Genomic DNA, 15,495 nt, shown 5'->3' with positions numbered 1-15,495 from the left:
GAGAGAGAGCGTTTTAGAATGATAAAAAAGTTTCAGTAGGGAATGTGGAAACAAATGTAAGCGAAAGAATATGAAATATAACAGATGGAAGCATTAAAAAAGTACACGGCTAAAAGACAGGGTAACATGAGTAGAGAATGGACGAAAGCAAGGGCAGAGGAAAAGATTAAAATTGCTCTCCTGCAATCCTTTATTCCTGTACCATCAGTGTGCGGGCCCAGGACTAGGCTACCATCTAGTCCTTCATTGCTGTATCACGAACGAGGGGACCCCGAGCAAGTTTACTTAGGTTTCTGTATCAGACGCCTATTTGGTTATATAGTTACCATCCATCGCAGCAAATGGTTCCCTGGGCTACAAGCAATCACATGGCTTGTCACTCAGTGCAGATTAATCCAACAGTAGCTCTGCACTGAGTGACCGGTGGGCACCCCCAGTTACCAGAAAAAATATAAACATAATAATGGTAATAATATTTACACTTCTGAAACAAGTAAACCCCTCATTAACACATCTTTTATTATTTGTTTGCTACTTCCGTACGGTTTACTTTAGGTTAGGCTAGATCTCCCGTACTGAACTTTATAGCTGCTGTACCTAACCCAAGACCCAACAATGCAATTGATCTAACCCATTCACTTCGAAATCTCTCCTAAACAGAATAAAATCAGCTAGTGGTAGTATGACTAAAATAAAACAAAGGTCGTCGCTTTACTGAAAGTATTAAATAAAGCAGAAGAAAAGTATACTACTAATCAATCCGAATAGTTCATGAAGAGAAGAAACATCGGATCCTCCCGTTCATTGTCTGGCTGAATACTGGCTCCACACAGTGATGTAGGCGAGTCCAATTTCATTCATGGGGGAGGTAGGAAGCATACTTATATCTAACCCCTTCACATTACCTTGTTGGACATTCATAACATATGCAGCTGAAACAAACAAATTCCTAGTCCGCGGCATGAACAGAAATATACGTTAAAACATGCTGTGATTTCAGGAATACAGCAAATATACATGGTCTCCCCTGCTTTTACAAAATTGGACCTGATATGCTCCGTGGAAGACTATGATAAGATACTTCTTCAGGTCAAAATTTTCAGTTTACGGGGGAAAGATCGTATTAAAAGGTTATACTGCATTATTAATAGCTATGACCAAAGACTGGGTAAACAAGCAAGTCATAAGAACCTGATGAGGAAGATTAAGAAGGGAAGGAAGAACTGAAAAGATGGAAGGAGGGTTGGGTAGGAGAGAGGAAGTTAGGGAAGACTACATTATTCTTTCCCTTATATCCACTGTATGTATATCATATTCATACAAACACTCCCATAAACCCTTACGGCATATTAGAGATCCGACAATAGTTTTGTACACCAGGAGAGATAGAGCAGAGACGGCATGTAATAAGTAGTAAAATTGTTACCCACTAAAACTTCTAAAGAAAACGTACCATATCAACAGCCCTAGCTACCACAGAAAACGAAGATAATGGTTAACTACAATACTGTTCGGTACTTCCTTGCATTTCACTTCTGCTCCACTTTCCCTCTCACGCCCGGGCCTTTGCTAGGAGCCCTGAACCACTTAATGTTTTCGTGGTACACTTTCCCTCTCCCTTGGCCCTCCTATGCGGCCGGGCGGGGTCGGGGTGGCCTAGAAAGTGCGAAAATGTGGAAAAGTGGAGCAGAAGGAAGCGAGGTAGACCTGGATTGCACTGAGAGAAATTTTTGGTGGCATGTGAGTGGAGGAAGTCGTTGCTGGAGAGAGAGAGAGAGAGAGAGAGAGAGAGAGAGAGAGAGAGAGAGACAGACAGACAGACAGACAGACAGACAGAAAGAGAATTGTTAACTCAGAAATGAATATTAGAGAAAACTGAAAAATTTTCGTTTCAAAAATGAAAAATGAGAGAGAGAGAGAGAGAGAGAGAGAGAGAGAGAGAGACAGACAGACAGACAGACAGAGAGACAGACGGACAGACAGACAGACAGAAAGAGAATTGTTAACTCAGAAATGAATATTAGAGAAAACTGTGAAAAATTTTCGTTTCAAAATTGAAAAATGAGAGAGAGAGAGAGAGAGAGAGAGAGAGAGAGAGTTGTTAGTTAGCTCAGAAATGAGTATTAGAGTAAACCATGAAAAATTTTCAGTTTCAAAAAGGAAAAATGAGAGAGAGAGAGAGAGAGAGAGAGAGAGAGAATACAGTAAGCTGCAAATCCATTAGTACAACCTAAACAAAACAGTACCGTACGATTACAAGATATTTTCGCATCAAACAAGTGGCAGAAGGGCTGCTTGACACAGAAGGTTGGGGAAGGGCAGGAAGGGGGAGGGAAGAAGGGTTACGAATGGGGAGAAAAGAAAAGGTGAAGGAAGAAGGAATGAAGGATGCAAGAGGAGGGAGGGCAGGATAAAGGAAGAAAGAATTGTGTGTGTGTGTGTGTGTGTGTGAGAGAGAGAGAGAGAGAGAGAGAGAGAGAGAGAGGTGGGTATAAAAGGGAAGGAAATAGGACTGGAAGGAGCGAACAGGCGGGAAAGCTAGAGGGAGAGGAATGACATGGAGAGTTACGCAGGGGAAACGAGCAGGAAGGGAGGGAAAGAAGGATGGGAAATGGAAAGGAGTGAGGGGAGTGGCAAGGAGAAAGTGGGAATAAAAAAGGTAAAAAGGTGAAGGAGAAAGAAAGGAGAGAAATGATGAGAGAGAGAGAGAGAGAGAGAGAGAGAGAGAGAGAGAGAGAGAGAGAGAGAGAGAGAAACTGGTGGGAGAGAGGGAGGGGGAGAAAAGGAATGGAGAATGGAACATAACAAAGAAGGGAAAAAAGGCAGTGAATGAACGAAGAAAAGGTAGGGAAGAAAGATAAAAAAAAAAAAAAAACGAAAAAGCAGGGAGTGGAGAGAGAGAGAGAGAGAGAGAGAGAGAGAGAGAGTCAAATATAAAATGAGGAAGTAAGACGGTGTGAAAGCGAGAGAAACTTCGGACCAACAGAAAAAGAGCCGGGCGTGAGACAGAGGGAGGGAAAGGGAGAGAGAGAGAGAAAGTGAGAGAGAGGGTTAGGGAGGACTGCTAGAGGTCAGAGGAAAGTCAGCGAGAGTGGAGAGAGGCGGAGAGAGAGTTGGAGGGAAGGGAGGGAGAGAGAGAAAGCTCTTACAAGGTCACTTATGTAAGAGTAGTAGTTGTAGTAGTATCATTATACAGTAGTTGTAATTATTGCTCTGCTCAGAGTATCTCTAGTAGTAGTAGTAGTAGTAGTAGTATCTCAGTAGTAGTAGTAGTAGTAGTAGTAGTACTAATAGTAGTAGTAGTACTAATAGTAGTAGTAGTAGTACTAATAGTAGTAGTACAGTAGTAGTGTAAATTAGTAGTAGTGTTAGCGGTGGTTGTGGTGATGTAGTTTTACCATACATATAACATACTATTATTAAGTCACGATGACATTTAATTCTTTAGACCGCCACACGGATTTATTCAGACCGGGGGAGTCCTATCCTGGCGAAAGTTACAAGCAGCTTCCACTAAACCTTCCATTTTTTTCTCTCTCTCTTCTTGCAACCACCAGGCAATTTTGTTTCGCGTGGGGGGAAGATCGCTAGTAGTAAAGAAGCTAATATATAGTACTGTACTAATGGTATACTACCAATACTTCCATTAAATACCAGCAAGAAGAGGTAATAAATAATAATAATTTGAATAACAATAATGATAAATTACCATTATCATAAAAAATAATAATAATAATAATAATAACAACAACAACATGACAAACTAAAACAATTTTCCCTGCAAAGAAAACGTGATCCAGTCTCGCCCGCTTCCTTTCCACCCTCCCTCCCTCCACTCTCTCCAACTCTCTCTCACTTTCCCTCTCACGTGGCCTTGCTCTCTCTCTATCCTTGAGCCTCCTCCACTCTCGCCTCTCTCGCTTTCACTCTCTTTCACTCTCACTTTTACTTTCGTCCGGGCGGGGTCGTTGCGCTTTCGCTTTCACTTTTATTTTCACTTTCCAGTGCTTTTTACGCAAAAATTTTGTACATGTTCATTGAATTTCTGATATTATTATTATTATTATTATTATTATTATTATTATTGCAACCACAATGACTGCTGTACATGGAGGTGCAGCAGCAACTTGAAATAATAAAAGTATTTAAGTAGTTCCTATTTCTTCAGCAAGCAGAGCAAGGTATAGTTTAAAGATTGTTTACACAAACTAGATAACTACAAAAGATGTGGCAGGTAATTATTTCACAATTTCAAACAAAACATTATCTAAACAGGATTGTAAATAAAAGATGCTGATAACACTCGAGACACAGGTGCCACTGATACGAAATGGAATCGCCCATCCACAGGGGAAGCCTCACCCAGTGGCAGTTCACTCCCGAGGCTAGTCGTACGCCGCCGTTCTAAGCGAGGATGTTTGCTGCAGTTATGATACCTGAGTTCTTTGTCTTGTAACGGCTACTATTAAAATTAATTCAGAATTAGCAAACTATTTAAAAAAAAAAAAAGCAAAGCTTAGTGAACGTCAATATTCACCCAGTTTTTATAAAATGGTGGACACCTGCCTATCTGGCCTGGTGTGCCAGCTGATATGAGCTACAATCAGTACTTACTATTTTGAACACTAAAAAATTTTCGGAAATGCTTCAGTCAACCTAGGAATCTGATATGGTTGTTATCAAGCAGCAAAAATAAGTTGTAGATGAGTTACATTTTCCCAAACCAAGCATCTTCTGTGATTTTCAAATACTCTTAACATTAGGTAGATTAAGTAAATAATTTATGAAAAATTATTCTTTGCAAATTATAATACTTTACAGTAGAACTGCTCCTAACCATGACATCATTTCAAAATACCGAACATGCTATCTATCTATATAGACAGACATATGGATAATCACTTTACAAAACATACTTCCTTATTTCACAGGAAAGTAAGAGGTGAAAAATCAATCATCATTGAGTACGCAAACAGAAAACGCGGGTTAGACAAAGAACAGGAAGAAAACGTACAAATATTCGCCCATGTCATTGCCGCAAGGTAACTGAGGGCAGGTGGGGAGCAGGGAGTGGCACTGAGAGGAGAGCGGGATAGTCCATTTAGGCGCGGGGGAGGACGTTCCTCTGCTGTAAATTACGTAACTGGTGTTGTCTGCTTACGTAATACAGTTATTTGACTTTACAACACTGTACTAAACGAACACAATATACAATTCTAGTGGCATGGCGCACATGTATTTTTACATATAGTTTAGTTACTAAAAGAACTGCGCACTTTAATGATGAAAAATGCTTACAGCATAACCGACGAGTAAGTTGGCTGGCTGAATAAAACGAAGATATTTTGTAAGATACAAACTGATGATAAATAACGTAAAAAAAAGAAAAAAGAAAAAAGATCCGGTATAGTGTGTGTGTGTGTGCGTAAGGGAGATGGGGGAATGACAGCACTGGCTACAAGGTCACCGTAGGGCTATATGACAGGATATACCCAGGGTTATAAGAATGGCTACCCAGGGCTACAAGGAAGGTTACTCTCGATTACAAGAAGGGTTACCCAGGGCTAAATGAAGAACTACCCAGGGTTACAAGGAAGGCTACATGAATGATTACCGAAGGCTATATATTCAGGGCTAAAAACGCTACCCAGGGCTACAAGAAGGGTTACCCGGGACAACAAGAAAGATTACCCAGGGCTACAAGATGGGCTATACAGGCCTACAAGGACTACCCAGGGCTATTATGGATTACTTGAATGGTTACCCAGAAGTACATGAACTGCCACCCAGGGCTACATGGACTACCTAGGGATACATGAATAATTGCTCAGGCCAACATGACCGACAACCCAGGGCTACATGAACGATTACCGTGGGCGACATCAATGGTTATACACTACACTACAACAATATATGAAGGACTACCATGTAGGGTTACCCATGGCTACATGAAGGACTACACTGGTTTACATGAACTGCTACCCAAGACTAAAAGAAGCTGTATCCAGAGTTACATGAAAGGTTAACAGTTTGCACAATAATACAGAAATACTGAACAGGTCTATACAGGACTACAAAAGGGCTATGTAACACTAGATGGGTCTATATAGTACTACGAGAGCTACAAAGGGCTAGAGAGATATACATGGTTACGAGAGGGTTATATTGAGCTAGGTAGGATAAATAAGGCAGTATGGATACTACATACTAAAAGGGTACGGTATATAGCACTTGACAGCTTTAAAGGGCTAGACAGGGATATAATATTACTGACCACAGAGTTATACATGGCTATGCAGGGATATAAAGGACCATACAGGCTAGGCAACTTAAACACTGCTGCAACAGGGTTCGACGGGGCTGCATAAAGTTATATAAGGCTAGATACCGCTGTGAATTGCAACGACAGGATTCTACAGGCCGGGCTATATTACAATTGACGGTATACAAAGTAACCCTGAAGGGCTCCGTACACACACAGGGACGGTCTTTGATCCCTTTGTTGGTGTGACCCTCAAACCTTCCTCACCCAACCAAGTACTGTCCCCGACTCTTCCCCCTACCCTGCCATCTCACTCCCTCTATCCTGACATCAGACAGCCATCGTCTTTGCTATCCTTATCTTATACTAATCAGTAGTCTAGCCACGCTTAAAGGAACTACCTAGCATGGGTCATCTGGCTTACTGCAGTCATTCTTATTGTCTGATCCCACTGCCAGTCCCGCCCTCATTCAACTGCACTACCATCCTTCTGTCACTGTCCTTCCATCCCACTGCCATTGTCCTGTCATCTACCATCCCTCTGTTGCTCTCCTGCCATCCCGCTATTCTACCGTTATTCTTAACGTCCCACCGGTCCCGCCATCTTACACCAATATCCCTCCATAGTGTACAACAGCCTACCTGTACTTGCGATCACACAACCTACTGAAAAAAATACGATACATTATATAATCTGAAAAGTTATTCAGATTACATCTCTTAATTACTATCTCTGATTTGTCGGTAATATCGCTATTTTATATATATATATATATATATATATATATATATATATATATATATATATATATATATATATATATATATATGATTATCACGGTTATTCCCAAAGGTGTGATATATCGCCGGACCGTTGGTAAAAATACACCCTGATGCCTTTATCGGCGGCAAGGTGTAGTCGGTGACACTACCTTGTGGTAGAAAACGACTAGATCTCAACTATAGGGGAACCTTAGCTGCTTCTGAAATATCCACTACATATTATTTTCTATTTATTTGTTTATTTGCTCTTATTATTGTACATAATGGATAACATACTGATCAAAACTATTTTTCAAATGATGCATATAGATTTTAGGAGGGACAGTTTGTGTACGATGGATAAATAAAAGTCATTATTTTTGATATATCGCCTCAAAAATCAGAAACAAATATGAACTACTATAATTAATTGCAGCTAGAGCACTGTAGCGAAAAAACGACAACAGGGAGACGAATTAAGCGGTGAGAAAACGAGGAGATGAGATGATGGGAGTGTGGAGGTGTAAGGACAAAGGCATGATGCAGGACTGTGATCCTGCAGGACTGGGAGGAATGGCGGGAAGGATGCAAGGATAGGCGAGCCCAGGGCCGTACAAGCGCGCCATCTGTCCACTCAGGGCCGTTTATCCTACCTATCCTACCAGCTATTTTCAAGCATATCCTTCAATGTAGGCCGTATTTTTCACTATCACCGACAAGATATGAATTCCTATCTCAGTCTGCGTGTAGATACGGTGCTTGGATGGCTTTAGATACCGAGAAAAATGGTAGTTTGTGATTAAGGCAGTATCCCCTTCAAGAGGACTCCCCCAGATTGTAGTGGACTGGCCCACACACTTGTAAACAAACAGTTGCCTAACGCACACATACCTGAGTTTTATTTCTAGCTACAACCGTCACGTTTTTCAGTTTGTTGCGTGTTACCACTTATATTGCTTATTTATTAATATAAACCTCATGTGATTTACTGAAGATGTTACAAATATTAATTCAGCTATACTGTTTTGCTCTCTCTCTCTCTCTCTCTCTCTCTCTCTCTCTCTCTCTCTCTCCAGTACAAACAGTAAAACTATTATCAATGCTCCCCCTCAATGTCATTGCCCTCTCAGGGGCAGTACTTTAATGTCGGTGCTCTCTCTCTCTCTCTCTCTCTCTCCAGTACAAACAGTACAATTATCAGTGCTCCCCCTCAGTGTCATTGCTCTCAGGGGCAGTACTTTCAATGTCAGTGCTCTCTCTCTCTCTCTCTCTCTCGTTATCATAATTAGTACTCTCCCTTCCCCCCTTCCCCTTCTCTCTCACGTGTATGCAACCATCAGGTCTCCCCCCCCCTCTCTCACCCCTCTCAATGTCATTGCCCTTTCTCAAGGGCAGTACTTTCAGTGTCAGTGCTCTCTCTCTCTCTCTCTCTCTCTCTCTCTCTCTCTCTCTATGTATGTACGGTATATATATATATATATATATATATATATATATATATATATATATATAGTTTCCTCATCCATTTTTTCTTTGCAGTATTACTCCTCTTTAGTTATTTATTCCATTTTGCATTTTGTGTCCTTTTCAAATTTTTCTTATTATTTTTCTTTTCCCCATGTCAGACTCTTTCACTATGCTGACCTCTTTATTCTTACTAACATTAATTAAACAATTTTCCTCAACTCTCGAGAGAATTTTCGACCTAGAGGTAAAATCAAAGCCTTCGGTAACACCTTTACTGTAAGAGGCTTTTCCTAAGGTGAAAAAAATCGTCTGGCGATAACAATAAATAAATAGACAAAAATCGTATATTTTACCTCTTTTCAGCGCTTGGACTTCTATTTTTTGGCCTATTTTTCTCTGTATATTTTCATTTCAGCATTTTCTACTTGTCTAACCTTAACCTTTCTTTCTTAATCTTTTCTTACTTTCAACCCTACATTTAAAGCATTGTTCCTTCTCTCTTTACCACCTTTCCTTCCATTTCCTTTGTATTTTCCTTTATCACCTTTCCTTCCAATTCCCTTTTATTTTCCTGTCCTTTCTAAAACATAATCATCATCATCATACAGTATACTGAAAAGTCTAAAGACCATATTACTCTTCTAACTCCTTACTTTCTCCAAACCAACACTGCTAAGCGCACGACACATCAAGGGTTTTTGTTCTGCTGCCGGTAGACGATCTTGTCCCATAATCCGACCCTTTGTAACCTCATCAAGAGAGTAGGGACCCAAGACTAGGCTATTTACTCCAGACATTTATCTGACCCTTTATAACTTCATCAACAGAGTAGGGACCCAAGGCTAGGCTATCCAGACATTTAAGAAGTGACAAGTCGCGTGTTCCTGAGTGGCATCCTGAGAGCAACAAATCCTAACCATACCTCGGATGTACAGTACGAGTAAACCCTTATGGGTCGCATATGGTTGGAGCGCCTTCACCCACAAGACAACCAGGCATCCATCTGGTGCTATAGTTACCAAGCAACGTAGTATAGTAACGGGTTTCCTGGACTAAAAAAAAAAAAAAAAAAAAAAAGACATACTGCCTATCAGTGTAGGGTTAAAGACAAAAGTGAGTGGACGGTGGCCCCCCCACTAACAACAACGCCCTCACCTAAATGAGGTTGCTCAGCAGAAGTAAACCAGTTACAAATAAATGGTTAAATAAAATCCTACCCCAGACACCATTAGATATCTTTTTTAAGTATCATTAAAACTTAACACTGGCAATGGCATGAAGGATAAAGAGCGAGAGTATTATGCTGGAGGGCCACTTAACATTTACGATACGATGGAAGAGTATAATGCTGGAGGGCGGCTTGGGATGGTATGAAGGCCCACTGCAATCTGTCTAGCCCGGATTTATCTATCCATGCATCTATTTATATATTTCTCTACGTATCTGTCAATATTATTATTACCAAGCTCTTAATTCCAGTCTTCAACCATTAAATGTGGCGTGGAAAATAAAACTTTTAAGTTCGTCAGTTTCCCCGTTCAACCACTCTCAGCCGTCCTCCCTCGTGCAGTCCTCAACATGCCCCTTATTTTCACTCATTCTTCTCATTCTCCCATCACCACCCTGTCACCACTCTAAGTTCTCCTTCACGTACAGGCTACTCCTTCAGTTTATCTTGTTGTTGTTGTTCTCGGTCTTTTTTCGTCCCACCATCGCTCCCACGCATATATCACCTTCATGTACTCCTCCGCTGTCCCTGTTTCTTTCTTGGTCTTCCTCTCCTTCCTCAGTGGTTTTAACCCCTCAGTACACTATTCACAACCCCTTATCGCCCAGGCCGTAACCAAAACTCCCTATCAACTCTAGGACACAGCGGTGGGATTCTCAAGATTTTACGCTCCTTTCCCCTAATCTGCCTGCAGAGGGGGGGGGGGAGTCAGCCTGCAGTAATTTTCGCTTGGTAACTAAAATTTATTAAGAAATTTACAAGAGACAGTGGACGAATCTACAACCTCCTTGTCCTTCTTGTCAATCAAAACCAGGGTTACGGCAGGGAATGGATCGTATGTGCGTTTGTGTACCAGGATGGCATGTTTCTCCCTTGCCTGTAACTGGAAGACCGACAATACTATGGGAAGTACTGTACAGAGGAAGACAACTCAGCGGAAGTTGGTTGTCTGCCTTAATAACCCTCGTACACTCGACAGAGAGAAAAGTCTTCCTCATGAACCCTTTCCTTGGTATGAACGCATCTGGATATTTTACGCCGCCATACCTATTACCAATTCTATGTGGAAATCAATATCTGTAAGCCCCACTACAGGACCGGACTTCCTCGGAGGGTAAGTGAAACCAGCACCAACTCTTTCATGCTGGCCGCGTACGAAACCGAGTCAGGAGGAGGCGTCTGTTGTGAGAGCAGTGAATGAGAAAATCAAGTTAATTATATCGTTAGTCCCCCTCCCCCTTTCACTACAGAGTGTTATATTCTAATCTATGAATAAAGTCGTGTGACTGCTGCTAGAATAAACGTTATCGTTGTGAAGGGGTCAGTATCATAAGTAAATTCTATATGCCTGCTGCCTTTAACGATTCTCTTTGTCTTAAAAAAATACTCTCGTACTGGTGGGTTTAATGAAGTTAATTCGTCGAGCCCTTTCTCTAGCAGAATAAAACAGTTTGGAATGCAAGAATGAAATAAAAATACTTCCTGGGCCTGAAGGGTGTATCTTGTATATACAAGACCCTTCTAGTCGTTCATGTTATTTAATGCCTGATGCCTGAGCTGATCCTAGACGGAATATTTATACTGTGTGTGTGTGTGTGTGTGTGTATATATATATATATATATATATATATATATATATATATATATATATATATATATATATAAACTTTATCATGACTAACCTCCACTAAGTTCGTTACCACTCTAACCCGTAATACCTCATCTACTCTCTCTATGCATACAAATGTTCGTCTCATTTATACCTGAAGAGGATCCAAATATCTTCCCAGTAAGCAACATTCCTTCCATGATATCTCCCACCCACCCTTTCCAGACACCCTGCCACATCAATCCTCCCGCCCATCCTGTTGTGCCGGACACGCCTCGAGAATGCTTAGATTTTATGCCTATCTACTGCACGACGGTCGTTACGGCAGTCAGTATATTTTTTACCATGTCCCCCCATGCCTTTTGAATGGTCAGGGCTGCTATTCCACCCAGCACTGAAAGATATTTTTCAATGGAAAAGTTGTAGGGAGCTGCGATAATTTATAAACAATATAGAGGTAATCATTAGAAAATGAAATAAAAATATATAAAATCTTTTTGGCGTAAAGAGGTCACCGAGTGCCTGTCGGCTTACTCGATAATATGGCATTTTTTTCTTATAACGTCGAAATACGAAATAAAGATACGTCCTGCATTTCCATAGTCGGAACTTTATCCTTCATGCCTTGTATAATGAAAAATCATTCACAGATTTTATAAGAACTTAACCCTTCATGCCGTTCGTAAATCGTTCACAGGTTCTTTATGAGTTTTCCCATTAACCAGGTAGCAAAGCCGCTGAGACATCCTACTGAATGGTCTATATGTTCAAAACAAAAGCGAAGAAAAAGATTCTTTTTCCCCATGTTTTCCAGTAAATTCATCAAATTTTCATTTTTATTTAGGATGGAAAGGGGGTGGGATCTTCTCAGTGACTGACATTTGCCCAGTGGGTAGAGCCTGCCTTACTCCCTCCCCCCATACAGCCATACGATGGCCGGTCACCATGGCAACCCGGTAATAATGTAATCTGTTGTCGCTAATAACCTTCATCCCCCCGCTTTTAAATCCAAAGTAAAGTGCACCCCACATCGACCCCAACGGAGGTTCATATTGCACTGGGATCTACGCCCACAGCGATCAGGATCCGTATTTATCAACCATCTCAGCCAACACGGTACCTGTAGCAGTTAGTTATTATCAGGAATAATTTGCATTTAAGCATTTTTCGCTTTAATATCAACTCTAGCTTAGGTATGGAGTGTTGGTTGATATGTGGTGGGAGAAGATAAAGTATAAACAATCAATCTATTACACAACTTTAGCTCCAGAAAGTTTGTGAATAAACATCCAGGGCCTGTGACGTATATCTCCCCTCTACCAATCACAGCGAGTTCCTCCGAGTGCTCCTGATAATCTGAACGCTGATTGGCTGATGCTTGCAGAGCACAGTCACTGGTAGGTAGAGCTACTACACAGGGGAGGGACTGTTTCTAGCCACGCCTATCCCCGAAAAGAAGTCGGGGGTAATTTTACTATATATCGATTATATGGGCATTTTGTAGGGTTCTAACTAGTACTAATGTTGAACATTAACATGTACAAATTGCACGGGAAGCAGTAACGAGGTAATTTATCGGGCTACATCAAGCCTGAATGCAAAGTGGTTGTGGGGAAAATTCATTCTACTCAGCACAGGGGAGGAAACGAACTGCTATAGCCTGCAAATTTCTGGAGGGAGGGGTATAGAAACTCCCAATGTTATATCTCGACTTAGCTTTTCATTAAATGCAGTTCTGTGATGTTCAAAAGCACTGTGGTTTACGAATACCGAAGGAGAGCGATACGAATGTGGACTCCCCCAGTCTGGTCGGAGAATGGACGCACCTCCCCATTTTTTGTAAGTGGGAGGGGAGGCTCGGAGTGGGGAGTCTGGGGACCAGCAGCGCCAGTCACTCGCAGGACAAGAAAGAGGAAGAGGTTATTCTTGTCTCCCTACATGACCTTGGGAAACCTGTTGACAGTTCTTGACAATGATATGAATGAATAACATGGATTATGCTAAATGATTTGGCAAAGGAGTTATTCAGTAATAATTTCTAAATCTTTTTTTTTATTTTTTTATTAAGGACTACACGCAGAACACGACTCTTCAGTTTTAAAGTAATGAGCTTTATTATACAGATAATTTGTTAAAAACCGCCCTGTACGTCAAAATAGCAGTGAATTATTTTTTAAATGGTTTTTATTAGTTTTTAAAGACGAGGGACTGCATACGGGCTTAGATAAACACACACAAATACTAGCTGTCCTTACGCTAATATCTTGCTTAACACGGGCTTACCGAAATAATGTGTTAATACTGTTTGTACGTCCATGTGTGCATGTGTGTGGGTGGGAGAAGGCTAGGGGAGGGGGAAAGGGGGGATGGGGGGCAAGAAGAAGGGGAAGGAAGCAAGAGGAAAGGAAACGGGGGAGGAGAGTGAGCAAAGAATGGAAGAAAATGAAGGCGTGGAGAAGGAAGGAAGAAGAGAAGAGGGAGAAAACCAATAAGGAAAGAGGCATGTAATGGAGGTGAAGGAGGGAGAGAGACAGGAAAGCAGGAAGGAAAGGAGAGGAGAGCGAGAAAGGAAGAGGGATGAGGGAACCAAGTGAAAGAAAGAAGGAACTAGGATAATGAGGAATGGAGGAACTGGATGCAAATAATGTAGAGAGAGAGAAGGGGAGACCAGTGGAAGAAGGCAATGTGGGTACAGGGAGGAGGGAATGCTAGGCTATGTGGAGAGAAAAACCCGTGCATGAGAGGGCCTGTAAGGTGTGGAGGGAAGATCTAGGCACCGCTATGAGAGGAGAGGCCCAGTGGAGGAAAGCACGAGGGATGGAGGGGAAGGGCCGGCTCCCTACCCTTCAGGCCTTGACTCCCCTGGTGCAGCCTTCAGGGATGAGGGAGGGGCGGGCAGGGAAGGACTCACCACCGCGGGATATCCTGCCCACCAAGGCCCCGCGAAGGATGCCTACTGTGGCCGCCTGCCGCTCCAGAAGGACGCACAATGGGCGTCCACAACATCGGGTTTTTCTTAAATGTACCACAGGTTTTCACGATTCAGGATTTCATATACCAATTAAATCCAGACAGGTATAATCTCACTCAATGTCGAGGATTTTTTGCAAATGAATAATACAGTTAGGTGTTTGCCAATTTATAAAGTGCACATACGGCACAACTGCCTGTAGGGTTTACATGTAAATACACAGACATTCAATCCTCACAGCGGCAGAGATTAATCTAATAATTTTATTGTCTAACGTTCGTAGAATTAATTCTGACTGGGACCCTGCAAGTGAGAGCTAATGTAATCCAAAACAAATATGAACGAAATCAAATACTATATATGTCCATGCTAATAGCATCACCACACTATTTCTGAACATGAAAAAAAAAAAAAAAACTGCAACTTGATCTGTGTCCCGGGGTTGAGACCTTCAGTGACGTCACTTGGGTCGCCTTGAGTCCTGCAACGGTGCCAAATGTACTATACACAATTCTCAATAACAGCATTAGGAACAACGAAAACTTCTCATACGCAATATAATTTCAGACAGTACACATGAATCAGTGTTTGTAAATTTAATAAATGGACAGGGTAAACAGTGGTGAAAATAGTGTGTATGGGTGGAGAAGTGGCAGCCATATGTGAGAAGGTCGGTAACTGCATAGCGGTCACGAGTGGGGAAGGTTACACAACGCCAGGGCTAGGTTGCTTAGAACCTATTTATTGTCCTATTGTTCGTCGTATTTCTATAATATATAATACATCAAATAAAGCGTCGGTGTGAAGATGGTTAATGTAAGTGTTAATGAATGAGGGGGAATTCATAATAACGGCTTCCTTGACGTTAAATTTAAAAATCGATTCCTTGTAACAGCGTTCTGTAAATGAATAGGAATTTAAATTGATAACCAAGCAGACATGCAAATTCGATTATATATTTATTACGATGTGCACAATAGCTACAAGGAAGCGGAAAAGATGATATTGCTAAGATGCTGCTTGGTAACCACCACTTCCTTGTTCCTTGTGGCCGATGACCTTCAAGTCCCGTTTTCTATAGTGGCAGTTGGTTTGAAAGGTAAACCTAATATAAACCCGTTTACTTTAAAATGTCCAAACAATTATTATCAGTTCATCTGTGCGAACCCAGTGAAGTATTATATGAAAGGTTATAT

The sequence above is a fragment of the Coenobita brevimanus genome, chromosome 57, assembly GCF_032717465.1.
Source record: "Coenobita brevimanus isolate Jiangsu-jjx chromosome 57, ASM3271746v2, whole genome shotgun sequence".
Classification (NCBI taxonomy): Eukaryota; Metazoa; Arthropoda; class Malacostraca; order Decapoda; family Coenobitidae; genus Coenobita; species Coenobita brevimanus.
Note: the sequence above shows the minus strand (reverse complement) of the source record.